Source organism: Squalius cephalus (genome assembly GCF_949319135.1).
Source record: "Squalius cephalus genome assembly, chromosome: 6".
Lineage (NCBI taxonomy): Eukaryota > Metazoa > Chordata > Actinopteri > Cypriniformes > Leuciscidae > Squalius > Squalius cephalus.
In genome coordinates this window covers 27180704-27193270 of record NC_137127.1, presented here as the reverse complement: position 1 = coordinate 27193270, position 12567 = coordinate 27180704, and positions in this window count along the sequence as shown.

Sequence of the window (12567 nt, the reverse complement as noted above, 5' to 3'; positions counted from 1 at the left end):
TTTCATGCTTGAACCCCTAATAAGAGGAGACGTTTTGGACAGTTATAGCGCCACCTATGGTCCGATCTTCACGAAACTTGGCATGCTTCTTCTGACACATCTGCTCATCGATTTTTGTGAAGTTTGGGGTTTTCCCTTAGGTTGTATAGGCTTTTGAGTGTTTTTTTGTCCCACCCCTTTCCTAAACGACCCTGTTACAGCCAGGCCAATGCAAAAGTTCAACTTTTTTTTGATAATTATGGATCTAGAGACTCCAGAGAACTGTGCTAGACTGGTCTGGTTCCGATTGGGCCAAAAACCTAGGACTAGTTCGCAAAAGTAGGTTTTTCACTAAATTGCCCATAGAAATTTTTTTTTGCTCGTAGAGCAATTTGGAGATAGCCATTTTGTCCGTCTGGATCCAGGGATCACAGTGATGCTAAAATTGAGACTCTAGGACAAACTGTCTAGGAGTTATGAGCAATTTAGTAAATGTGGTCATTATAGCGCCACCTATGGGCCAATCGGGGTCATATTTTGATAGGTTCTCCCCAAATTGAGGACTACCATTTGGCCAAGTTTCAAGGTTCCAGCTCTTACGGTTTGGGCTGCACGATGCGTTTTAGGGCGGAATAATAATAATAATAATAATAATAAAAATCAGCACAATTACAATAGGGTTTCAGCATTTCATGCTTGAACCCCTAATAAGAGGAGACGTTTTGGACAGTTATAGCGCCACCTATGGTCCGATCTTCACGAAACTTGGCATGCTTCTTCTGACACATCTGCTCATCGATTTTTGTGAAGTTTGGGGTTTTCCCTTAGGTTGTATAGGCTTTTGAGTGTTTTTTTGTCCCACCCCTTTCCTAAACGACCCTGTTACAGCCAGGCCAATGCAAAAGTTCAACTTTTTTTTGATAATTATGGATCTAGAGACTCCAGAGAACTGTGCTAGACTGGTCTGGTTCCGATTGGGCCAAAAACCTAGGACTAGTTCGCAAAAGTAGGTTTTTCACTAAATTGCCCATAGAAATTTTTTTTTGCTCGTAGAGCAATTTGGAGATAGCCATTTTGTCCGTCTGGATCCAGGGATCACAGTGATGCTAAAATTGAGACTCTAGGACAAACTGTCTAGGAGTTATGAGCAATTTAGTAAATGTGGTCATTATAGCGCCACCTATGGGCCAATCGGGGTCATATTTTGATAGGTTCTCCCCAAATTGAGGACTACCATTTGGCCAAGTTTCAAGGTTCCAGCTCTTACGGTTTGGGCTGCACGATGCGTTTTAGGGCGGAATAATAATAATAATAATAATAATAAAAATCAGCACAATTACAATAGGGTTTCAGCATTTCATGCTTGAACCCCTAATAAGAGGAGACGTTTTGGACAGTTATAGCGCCACCTATGGTCCGATCTTCACGAAACTTGGCATGCTTCTTCTGACACATCTGCTCATCGATTTTTGTGAAGTTTGGGGTTTTCCCTTAGGTTGTATAGGCTTTTGAGTGTTTTTTTGTCCCACCCCTTTCCTAAACGACCCTGTTACAGCCAGGCCAATGCAAAAGTTCAACTTTTTTTTGATAATTATGGATCTAGAGACTCCAGAGAACTGTGCTAGACTGGTCTGGTTCCGATTGGGCCAAAAACCTAGGACTAGTTCGCAAAAGTAGGTTTTTCACTAAATTGCCCATAGAAATTTTTTTTTGCTCGTAGAGCAATTTGGAGATAGCCATTTTGTCCGTCTGGATCCAGGGATCACAGTGATGCTAAAATTGAGACTCTAGGACAAACTGTCTAGGAGTTATGAGCAATTTAGTAAATGTGGTCATTATAGCGCCACCTATGGGCCAATCGGGGTCATATTTTGATAGGTTCTCCCCAAATTGAGGACTACCATTTGGCCAAGTTTCAAGGTTCCAGCTCTTACGGTTTGGGCTGCACGATGCGTTTTAGGGCGGAATAATAATAATAATAATAATAATAAAAATCAGCACAATTACAATAGGGTTTCAGCATTTCATGCTTGAACCCCTAATAAGAGGAGACGTTTTGGACAGTTATAGCGCCACCTATGGTCCGATCTTCACGAAACTTGGCATGCTTCTTCTGACACATCTGCTCATCGATTTTTGTGAAGTTTGGGGTTTTCCCTTAGGTTGTATAGGCTTTTGAGTGTTTTTTTGTCCCACCCCTTTCCTAAACGACCCTGTTACAGCCAGGCCAATGCAAAAGTTCAACTTTTTTTTGATAATTATGGATCTAGAGACTCCAGAGAACTGTGCTAGACTGGTCTGGTTCCGATTGGGCCAAAAACCTAGGACTAGTTCGCAAAAGTAGGTTTTTCACTAAATTGCCCATAGAAATTTTTTTTTGCTCGTAGAGCAATTTGGAGATAGCCATTTTGTCCGTCTGGATCCAGGGATCACAGTGATGCTAAAATTGAGACTCTAGGACAAACTGTCTAGGAGTTATGAGCAATTTAGTAAATGTGGTCATTATAGCGCCACCTATGGGCCAATCGGGGTCATATTTTGATAGGTTCTCCCCAAATTGAGGACTACCATTTGGCCAAGTTTCAAGGTTCCAGCTCTTACGGTTTGGGCTGCACGATGCGTTTTAGGGCGGAATAATAATAATAATAATAATAATAAAAATCAGCACAATTACAATAGGGTTTCAGCATTTCATGCTTGAACCCCTAATAAGAGGAGACGTTTTGGACAGTTATAGCGCCACCTATGGTCCGATCTTCACGAAACTTGGCATGCTTCTTCTGACACATCTGCTCATCGATTTTTGTGAAGTTTGGGGTTTTCCCTTAGGTTGTATAGGCTTTTGAGTGTTTTTTTGTCCCACCCCTTTCCTAAACGACCCTGTTACAGCCAGGCCAATGCAAAAGTTCAACTTTTTTTTGATAATTATGGATCTAGAGACTCCAGAGAACTGTGCTAGACTGGTCTGGTTCCGATTGGGCCAAAAACCTAGGACTAGTTCGCAAAAGTAGGTTTTTCACTAAATTGCCCATAGAAATTTTTTTTTGCTCGTAGAGCAATTTGGAGATAGCCATTTTGTCCGTCTGGATCCAGGGATCACAGTGATGCTAAAATTGAGACTCTAGGACAAACTGTCTAGGAGTTATGAGCAATTTAGTAAATGTGGTCATTATAGCGCCACCTATGGGCCAATCGGGGTCATATTTTGATAGGTTCTCCCCAAATTGAGGACTACCATTTGGCCAAGTTTCAAGGTTCCAGCTCTTACGGTTTGGGCTGCACGATGCGTTTTAGGGCGGAATAATAATAATAATAATAATAATAAAAATCAGCACAATTACAATAGGGTTTCAGCATTTCATGCTTGAACCCCTAATAAGAGGAGACGTTTTGGACAGTTATAGCGCCACCTATGGTCCGATCTTCACGAAACTTGGCATGCTTCTTCTGACACATCTGCTCATCGATTTTTGTGAAGTTTGGGGTTTTCCCTTAGGTTGTATAGGCTTTTGAGTGTTTTTTTGTCCCACCCCTTTCCTAAACGACCCTGTTACAGCCAGGCCAATGCAAAAGTTCAACTTTTTTTTGATAATTATGGATCTAGAGACTCCAGAGAACTGTGCTAGACTGGTCTGGTTCCGATTGGGCCAAAAACCTAGGACTAGTTCGCAAAAGTAGGTTTTTCACTAAATTGCCCATAGAAATTTTTTTTTGCTCGTAGAGCAATTTGGAGATAGCCATTTTGTCCGTCTGGATCCAGGGATCACAGTGATGCTAAAATTGAGACTCTAGGACAAACTGTCTAGGAGTTATGAGCAATTTAGTAAATGTGGTCATTATAGCGCCACCTATGGGCCAATCGGGGTCATATTTTGATAGGTTCTCCCCAAATTGAGGACTACCATTTGGCCAAGTTTCAAGGTTCCAGCTCTTACGGTTTGGGCTGCACGATGCGTTTTAGGGCGGAATAATAATAATAATAATAATAATAAAAATCAGCACAATTACAATAGGGTTTCAGCATTTCATGCTTGAACCCCTAATAAGAGGAGACGTTTTGGACAGTTATAGCGCCACCTATGGTCCGATCTTCACGAAACTTGGCATGCTTCTTCTGACACATCTGCTCATCGATTTTTGTGAAGTTTGGGGTTTTCCCTTAGGTTGTATAGGCTTTTGAGTGTTTTTTTGTCCCACCCCTTTCCTAAACGACCCTGTTACAGCCAGGCCAATGCAAAAGTTCAACTTTTTTTTGATAATTATGGATCTAGAGACTCCAGAGAACTGTGCTAGACTGGTCTGGTTCCGATTGGGCCAAAAACCTAGGACTAGTTCGCAAAAGTAGGTTTTTCACTAAATTGCCCATAGAAATTTTTTTTTGCTCGTAGAGCAATTTGGAGATAGCCATTTTGTCCGTCTGGATCCAGGGATCACAGTGATGCTAAAATTGAGACTCTAGGACAAACTGTCTAGGAGTTATGAGCAATTTAGTAAATGTGGTCATTATAGCGCCACCTATGGGCCAATCGGGGTCATATTTTGATAGGTTCTCCCCAAATTGAGGACTACCATTTGGCCAAGTTTCAAGGTTCCAGCTCTTACGGTTTGGGCTGCACGATGCGTTTTAGGGCGGAATAATAATAATAATAATAATAATAAAAATCAGCACAATTACAATAGGGTTTCAGCATTTCATGCTTGAACCCCTAATAAGAGGAGACGTTTTGGACAGTTATAGCGCCACCTATGGTCCGATCTTCACGAAACTTGGCATGCTTCTTCTGACACATCTGCTCATCGATTTTTGTGAAGTTTGGGGTTTTCCCTTAGGTTGTATAGGCTTTTGAGTGTTTTTTTGTCCCACCCCTTTCCTAAACGACCCTGTTACAGCCAGGCCAATGCAAAAGTTCAACTTTTTTTTGATAATTATGGATCTAGAGACTCCAGAGAACTGTGCTAGACTGGTCTGGTTCCGATTGGGCCAAAAACCTAGGACTAGTTCGCAAAAGTAGGTTTTTCACTAAATTGCCCATAGAAATTTTTTTTTGCTCGTAGAGCAATTTGGAGATAGCCATTTTGTCCGTCTGGATCCAGGGATCACAGTGATGCTAAAATTGAGACTCTAGGACAAACTGTCTAGGAGTTATGAGCAATTTAGTAAATGTGGTCATTATAGCGCCACCTATGGGCCAATCGGGGTCATATTTTGATAGGTTCTCCCCAAATTGAGGACTACCATTTGGCCAAGTTTCAAGGTTCCAGCTCTTACGGTTTGGGCTGCACGATGCGTTTTAGGGCGGAATAATAATAATAATAATAATAATAAAAATCAGCACAATTACAATAGGGTTTCAGCATTTCATGCTTGAACCCCTAATAAGAGGAGACGTTTTGGACAGTTATAGCGCCACCTATGGTCCGATCTTCACGAAACTTGGCATGCTTCTTCTGACACATCTGCTCATCGATTTTTGTGAAGTTTGGGGTTTTCCCTTAGGTTGTATAGGCTTTTGAGTGTTTTTTTGTCCCACCCCTTTCCTAAACGACCCTGTTACAGCCAGGCCAATGCAAAAGTTCAACTTTTTTTTGATAATTATGGATCTAGAGACTCCAGAGAACTGTGCTAGACTGGTCTGGTTCCGATTGGGCCAAAAACCTAGGACTAGTTCGCAAAAGTAGGTTTTTCACTAAATTGCCCATAGAAATTTTTTTTTGCTCGTAGAGCAATTTGGAGATAGCCATTTTGTCCGTCTGGATCCAGGGATCACAGTGATGCTAAAATTGAGACTCTAGGACAAACTGTCTAGGAGTTATGAGCAATTTAGTAAATGTGGTCATTATAGCGCCACCTATGGGCCAATCGGGGTCATATTTTGATAGGTTCTCCCCAAATTGAGGACTACCATTTGGCCAAGTTTCAAGGTTCCAGCTCTTACGGTTTGGGCTGCACGATGCGTTTTAGGGCGGAATAATAATAATAATAATAATAATAAAAATCAGCACAATTACAATAGGGTTTCAGCATTTCATGCTTGAACCCCTAATAAGAGGAGACGTTTTGGACAGTTATAGCGCCACCTATGGTCCGATCTTCACGAAACTTGGCATGCTTCTTCTGACACATCTGCTCATCGATTTTTGTGAAGTTTGGGGTTTTCCCTTAGGTTGTATAGGCTTTTGAGTGTTTTTTTGTCCCACCCCTTTCCTAAACGACCCTGTTACAGCCAGGCCAATGCAAAAGTTCAACTTTTTTTTGATAATTATGGATCTAGAGACTCCAGAGAACTGTGCTAGACTGGTCTGGTTCCGATTGGGCCAAAAACCTAGGACTAGTTCGCAAAAGTAGGTTTTTCACTAAATTGCCCATAGAAATTTTTTTTTGCTCGTAGAGCAATTTGGAGATAGCCATTTTGTCCGTCTGGATCCAGGGATCACAGTGATGCTAAAATTGAGACTCTAGGACAAACTGTCTAGGAGTTATGAGCAATTTAGTAAATGTGGTCATTATAGCGCCACCTATGGGCCAATCGGGGTCATATTTTGATAGGTTCTCCCCAAATTGAGGACTACCATTTGGCCAAGTTTCAAGGTTCCAGCTCTTACGGTTTGGGCTGCACGATGCGTTTTAGGGCGGAATAATAATAATAATAATAATAATAAAAATCAGCACAATTACAATAGGGTTTCAGCATTTCATGCTTGAACCCCTAATAAGAGGAGACGTTTTGGACAGTTATAGCGCCACCTATGGTCCGATCTTCACGAAACTTGGCATGCTTCTTCTGACACATCTGCTCATCGATTTTTGTGAAGTTTGGGGTTTTCCCTTAGGTTGTATAGGCTTTTGAGTGTTTTTTTGTCCCACCCCTTTCCTAAACGACCCTGTTACAGCCAGGCCAATGCAAAAGTTCAACTTTTTTTTGATAATTATGGATCTAGAGACTCCAGAGAACTGTGCTAGACTGGTCTGGTTCCGATTGGGCCAAAAACCTAGGACTAGTTCGCAAAAGTAGGTTTTTCACTAAATTGCCCATAGAAATTTTTTTTTGCTCGTAGAGCAATTTGGAGATAGCCATTTTGTCCGTCTGGATCCAGGGATCACAGTGATGCTAAAATTGAGACTCTAGGACAAACTGTCTAGGAGTTATGAGCAATTTAGTAAATGTGGTCATTATAGCGCCACCTATGGGCCAATCGGGGTCATATTTTGATAGGTTCTCCCCAAATTGAGGACTACCATTTGGCCAAGTTTCAAGGTTCCAGCTCTTACGGTTTGGGCTGCACGATGCGTTTTAGGGCGGAATAATAATAATAATAATAATAATAAAAATCAGCACAATTACAATAGGGTTTCAGCATTTCATGCTTGAACCCCTAATAAGAGGAGACGTTTTGGACAGTTATAGCGCCACCTATGGTCCGATCTTCACGAAACTTGGCATGCTTCTTCTGACACATCTGCTCATCGATTTTTGTGAAGTTTGGGGTTTTCCCTTAGGTTGTATAGGCTTTTGAGTGTTTTTTTGTCCCACCCCTTTCCTAAACGACCCTGTTACAGCCAGGCCAATGCAAAAGTTCAACTTTTTTTTGATAATTATGGATCTAGAGACTCCAGAGAACTGTGCTAGACTGGTCTGGTTCCGATTGGGCCAAAAACCTAGGACTAGTTCGCAAAAGTAGGTTTTTCACTAAATTGCCCATAGAAATTTTTTTTTGCTCGTAGAGCAATTTGGAGATAGCCATTTTGTCCGTCTGGATCCAGGGATCACAGTGATGCTAAAATTGAGACTCTAGGACAAACTGTCTAGGAGTTATGAGCAATTTAGTAAATGTGGTCATTATAGCGCCACCTATGGGCCAATCGGGGTCATATTTTGATAGGTTCTCCCCAAATTGAGGACTACCATTTGGCCAAGTTTCAAGGTTCCAGCTCTTACGGTTTGGGCTGCACGATGCGTTTTAGGGCGGAATAATAATAATAATAATAATAATAAAAATCAGCACAATTACAATAGGGTTTCAGCATTTCATGCTTGAACCCCTAATAAGAGGAGACGTTTTGGACAGTTATAGCGCCACCTATGGTCCGATCTTCACGAAACTTGGCATGCTTCTTCTGACACATCTGCTCATCGATTTTTGTGAAGTTTGGGGTTTTCCCTTAGGTTGTATAGGCTTTTGAGTGTTTTTTTGTCCCACCCCTTTCCTAAACGACCCTGTTACAGCCAGGCCAATGCAAAAGTTCAACTTTTTTTTGATAATTATGGATCTAGAGACTCCAGAGAACTGTGCTAGACTGGTCTGGTTCCGATTGGGCCAAAAACCTAGGACTAGTTCGCAAAAGTAGGTTTTTCACTAAATTGCCCATAGAAATTTTTTTTTGCTCGTAGAGCAATTTGGAGATAGCCATTTTGTCCGTCTGGATCCAGGGATCACAGTGATGCTAAAATTGAGACTCTAGGACAAACTGTCTAGGAGTTATGAGCAATTTAGTAAATGTGGTCATTATAGCGCCACCTATGGGCCAATCGGGGTCATATTTTGATAGGTTCTCCCCAAATTGAGGACTACCATTTGGCCAAGTTTCAAGGTTCCAGCTCTTACGGTTTGGGCTGCACGATGCGTTTTAGGGCGGAATAATAATAATAATAATAATAATAAAAATCAGCACAATTACAATAGGGTTTCAGCATTTCATGCTTGAACCCCTAATAAGAGGAGACGTTTTGGACAGTTATAGCGCCACCTATGGTCCGATCTTCACGAAACTTGGCATGCTTCTTCTGACACATCTGCTCATCGATTTTTGTGAAGTTTGGGGTTTTCCCTTAGGTTGTATAGGCTTTTGAGTGTTTTTTTGTCCCACCCCTTTCCTAAACGACCCTGTTACAGCCAGGCCAATGCAAAAGTTCAACTTTTTTTTGATAATTATGGATCTAGAGACTCCAGAGAACTGTGCTAGACTGGTCTGGTTCCGATTGGGCCAAAAACCTAGGACTAGTTCGCAAAAGTAGGTTTTTCACTAAATTGCCCATAGAAATTTTTTTTTGCTCGTAGAGCAATTTGGAGATAGCCATTTTGTCCGTCTGGATCCAGGGATCACAGTGATGCTAAAATTGAGACTCTAGGACAAACTGTCTAGGAGTTATGAGCAATTTAGTAAATGTGGTCATTATAGCGCCACCTATGGGCCAATCGGGGTCATATTTTGATAGGTTCTCCCCAAATTGAGGACTACCATTTGGCCAAGTTTCAAGGTTCCAGCTCTTACGGTTTGGGCTGCACGATGCGTTTTAGGGCGGAATAATAATAATAATAATAATAATAAAAATCAGCACAATTACAATAGGGTTTCAGCATTTCATGCTTGAACCCCTAATAAGAGGAGACGTTTTGGACAGTTATAGCGCCACCTATGGTCCGATCTTCACGAAACTTGGCATGCTTCTTCTGACACATCTGCTCATCGATTTTTGTGAAGTTTGGGGTTTTCCCTTAGGTTGTATAGGCTTTTGAGTGTTTTTTTGTCCCACCCCTTTCCTAAACGACCCTGTTACAGCCAGACCAATGCAAAAGTTCAACTTTTTTTTGATAATTATGGATCTAGAGACTCCAGAGAACTGTGCTAGACTGGTCTGGTTCCGATTGGGCCAAAAACCTAGGACTAGTTCGCAAAAGTAGGTTTTTCACTAAATTGCCCATAGAAATTTTTTTTTGCTCGTAGAGCAATTTGGAGATAGCCATTTTGTCCGTCTGGATCCAGGGATCACAGTGATGCTAAAATTGAGACTCTAGGACAAACTGTCTAGGAGTTATGAGCAATTTAGTAAATGTGGTCATTATAGCGCCACCTATGGGCCAATCGGGGTCATATTTTGATAGGTTCTCCCCAAATTGAGGACTACCATTTGGCCAAGTTTCAAGGTTCCAGCTCTTACGGTTTGGGCTGCACGATGCGTTTTAGGGCGGAATAATAATAATAATAATAATAATAAAAATCAGCACAATTACAATAGGGTTTCAGCATTTCATGCTTGAACCCCTAATAAGAGGAGACGTTTTGGACAGTTATAGCGCCACCTATGGTCCGATCTTCACGAAACTTGGCATGCTTCTTCTGACACATCTGCTCATCGATTTTTGTGAAGTTTGGGGTTTTCCCTTAGGTTGTATAGGCTTTTGAGTGTTTTTTTGTCCCACCCCTTTCCTAAACGACCCTGTTACAGCCAGGCCAATGCAAAAGTTCAACTTTTTTTTGATAATTATGGATCTAGAGACTCCAGAGAACTGTGCTAGACTGGTCTGGTTCCGATTGGGCCAAAAACCTAGGACTAGTTCGCAAAAGTAGGTTTTTCACTAAATTGCCCATAGAAATTTTTTTTTGCTCGTAGAGCAATTTGGAGATAGCCATTTTGTCCGTCTGGATCCAGGGATCACAGTGATGCTAAAATTGAGACTCTAGGACAAACTGTCTAGGAGTTATGAGCAATTTAGTAAATGTGGTCATTATAGCGCCACCTATGGGCCAATCGGGGTCATATTTTGATAGGTTCTCCCCAAATTGAGGACTACCATTTGGCCAAGTTTCAAGGTTCCAGCTCTTACGGTTTGGGCTGCACGATGCGTTTTAGGGCGGAATAATAATAATAATAATAATAATAAAAATCAGCACAATTACAATAGGGTTTCAGCATTTCATGCTTGAACCCCTAATAAGAGGAGACGTTTTGGACAGTTATAGCGCCACCTATGGTCCGATCTTCACGAAACTTGGCATGCTTCTTCTGACACATCTGCTCATCGATTTTTGTGAAGTTTGGGGTTTTCCCTTAGGTTGTATAGGCTTTTGAGTGTTTTTTTGTCCCACCCCTTTCCTAAACGACCCTGTTACAGCCAGGCCAATGCAAAAGTTCAACTTTTTTTTGATAATTATGGATCTAGAGACTCCAGAGAACTGTGCTAGACTGGTCTGGTTCCGATTGGGCCAAAAACCTAGGACTAGTTCGCAAAAGTAGGTTTTTCACTAAATTGCCCATAGAAATTTTTTTTTGCTCGTAGAGCAATTTGGAGATAGCCATTTTGTCCGTCTGGATCCAGGGATCACAGTGATGCTAAAATTGAGACTCTAGGACAAACTGTCTAGGAGTTATGAGCAATTTAGTAAATGTGGTCATTATAGCGCCACCTATGGGCCAATCGGGGTCATATTTTGATAGGTTCTCCCCAAATTGAGGACTACCATTTGGCCAAGTTTCAAGGTTCCAGCTCTTACGGTTTGGGCTGCACGATGCGTTTTAGGGCGGAATAATAATAATAATAATAATAATAAAAATCAGCACAATTACAATAGGGTTTCAGCATTTCATGCTTGAACCCCTAATAAGAGGAGACGTTTTGGACAGTTATAGCGCCACCTATGGTCCGATCTTCACGAAACTTGGCATGCTTCTTCTGACACATCTGCTCATCGATTTTTGTGAAGTTTGGGGTTTTCCCTTAGGTTGTATAGGCTTTTGAGTGTTTTTTTGTCCCACCCCTTTCCTAAACGACCCTGTTACAGCCAGGCCAATGCAAAAGTTCAACTTTTTTTTGATAATTATGGATCTAGAGACTCCAGAGAACTGTGCTAGACTGGTCTGGTTCCGATTGGGCCAAAAACCTAGGACTAGTTCGCAAAAGTAGGTTTTTCACTAAATTGCCCATAGAAATTTTTTTTTGCTCGTAGAGCAATTTGGAGATAGCCATTTTGTCCGTCTGGATCCAGGGATCACAGTGATGCTAAAATTGAGACTCTAGGACAAACTGTCTAGGAGTTATGAGCAATTTAGTAAATGTGGTCATTATAGCGCCACCTATGGGCCAATCGGGGTCATATTTTGATAGGTTCTCCCCAAATTGAGGACTACCATTTGGCCAAGTTTCAAGGTTCCAGCTCTTACGGTTTGGGCTGCACGATGCGTTTTAGGGCGGAATAATAATAATAATAATAATAATAAAAATCAGCACAATTACAATAGGGTTTCAGCATTTCATGCTTGAACCCCTAATAAGAGGAGACGTTTTGGACAGTTATAGCGCCACCTATGGTCCGATCTTCACGAAACTTGGCATGCTTCTTCTGACACATCTGCTCATCGATTTTTGTGAAGTTTGGGGTTTTCCCTTAGGTTGTATAGGCTTTTGAGTGTTTTTTTGTCCCACCCCTTTCCTAAACGACCCTGTTACAGCCAGGCCAATGCAAAAGTTCAACTTTTTTTTGATAATTATGGATCTAGAGACTCCAGAGAACTGTGCTAGACTGGTCTGGTTCCGATTGGGCCAAAAACCTAGGACTAGTTCGCAAAAGTAGGTTTTTCACTAAATTGCCCATAGAAATTTTTTTTTGCTCGTAGAGCAATTTGGAGATAGCCATTTTGTCCGTCTGGATCCAGGGATCACAGTGATGCTAAAATTGAGACTCTAGGACAAACTGTCTAGGAGTTATGAGCAATTTAGTAAATGTGGTCATTATAGCGCCACCTATGGGCCAATCGGGGTCATATTTTGATAGGTTCTCCCCAAATTGAGGACTACCATTTGGCCAAGTTT